Genomic DNA, 2,015 nt, shown 5'->3' with positions numbered 1-2,015 from the left:
GGTACTTTCTCTAGCTTCTCCATTGGGAGCCCTGTGATACATCCAATAGCTGACTGTGAACATCCACTCCTGTGTTTGCTAGGCCCCGGCATCGGGTTTCTTCCTCTTTTATTCTCCACTTCAGCCAACATCACACACACAGACAGACACAGACACAGACACACTTAAACACTCACCCAAACACACATTCACACAGACACACACAAACATACATACACACATACTCACACACAGACACACACACTCATACACATTCACATATACACATACTCACAAACACACATACACACACATTCATTTCCATACATACATACATACATACATACATACATACATACATACACAGAGAAAAATCACAGACAGACAGAAATAACCTATCTAGCATGGAGTCAGTTGGTGGAGGCAACTGCGAGGGCCTTTAGTCTATTCAGCTGTTATTTTAGTGTTACTGGGGTTGAATCCAGGGCTTCAAGCATGCTTTCTTTGCTTAGCATCTTCTCTAGCACTCAGTTAATCCAACACTTTTTACAGGAACTTTAACACTTTTTGCAAAAATGATATATTCCAACCATGTCCAATGAGCTCTATGGGGCATATGCTAATTTAAATTTCCTATTATGTCATGCTTCAAATACAAAGTGCTTCCCACAGAATCATGTTCCAAAGCCTAGGTCCCTAACTGGTGACATCTACTTTGGAGGTGGCAGAAACGTCAAGAGATGGAATGTAGTTGGAGGGAGTGCCACACTGAGGCATGACACCGGTGACTTGGGGACACACTGAGAATGTGTGCCTGGGTCTGTATTGGCTGTGGCTACTTCCTTTATTGCTCCATCTACATACTGTGTGTCGGGAGGCCAATGGTCCCTACCACATATTTCTGCTGTCACAATGGATCGAATCCTCTGAAACCATGAGCCAAAATGTTTCCTTCCTGTTCTTAATTCACTTATGTCAGATATTTTGTCATAAGACAAAACCCAAACACAATTTATACTTATACTAAATTATATAAATCTTTTTTATTAAAACCATTATGTGGTTTTATTTTTTTTTTCTGAGATCACAGTCTTTGTTTTTCTAATTCATAGTGTCTTCTATAATCTGTCGATACCTGAATAAGCTGTGATGTTCCTTCAGTTAGGTAGCTAATTAATTGATTGATTGATTGATTGATTGATTAACCAGTTTTATTTTTCTAAGAGAGGGTTTTCCTGTATAGCCCTGGCTGCTTTGGAACTCGTGTAGACCAGGCTGGCCTTGAACTCCACCTGCCTCTGCCTCCCAGTGCTGTGATTAAAGGCCTGCGCCACCACACTGAGCTATTCAGTTAGGTCTCTTAAGTGCATTTTCAAGGTATGAAGGGTTGAGTCACACAACCCGTAGTAAGTGAAGGAATGCCACAGTGCAGAATCAAAGTCCTACATTTGCACTTGAGATTAGCAGTTGAGACCTTTCTAAATGACTATGCTTTTGCAGAACAGCACAAGGCAAAACCATCTGCCACAGCACTGTGGCAACAGGAGCAAGCGGTGATGGAGAGGAGCTTGCTCTCTCACGCAGGATGGGTGATGAGAAGCGCTAGTCAGACCTTACCAACCATGGCTGGGCTGGAGAGATGGCTGAGTGGGTAAAGGCACTTGCCATACTCTGACAACTGGAGTTTGATCCTCAGAACCTATGAAAATATGGAAGAAGAGAACTAGCTACGTAAAATCACATGGTGCATAAAGGGAAAAGACTAACCCAAAACAACAAGCGAGAAGCATACTCAACAGAAAAACAAGTTCGACCAAGATGAACCAGGCACTGGACCTAACAGATGAGGATTTTGAGTTGGCTGTTCCAACTTCCTCAGTGAAATAACACAAAACAATTCTTTAGATAATTTAGAATATCAGCAGCCTGCCCGGGGGGGGGGGGAATTCAACAAAGATAAAAATTAAGTAAAAACCAGAAATGTAAGTTGAAACTATATATATATATATATATATATATATATATATATATATATA

This window comes from Mus caroli, chromosome 2 (genome assembly GCF_900094665.2).
Source record: "Mus caroli chromosome 2, CAROLI_EIJ_v1.1, whole genome shotgun sequence".
Taxonomy (NCBI): Eukaryota; Metazoa; Chordata; class Mammalia; order Rodentia; family Muridae; genus Mus; species Mus caroli.
The sequence above is the reverse complement of the archived record's forward strand: the minus strand, read 5'-3'. Positions refer to the sequence as shown.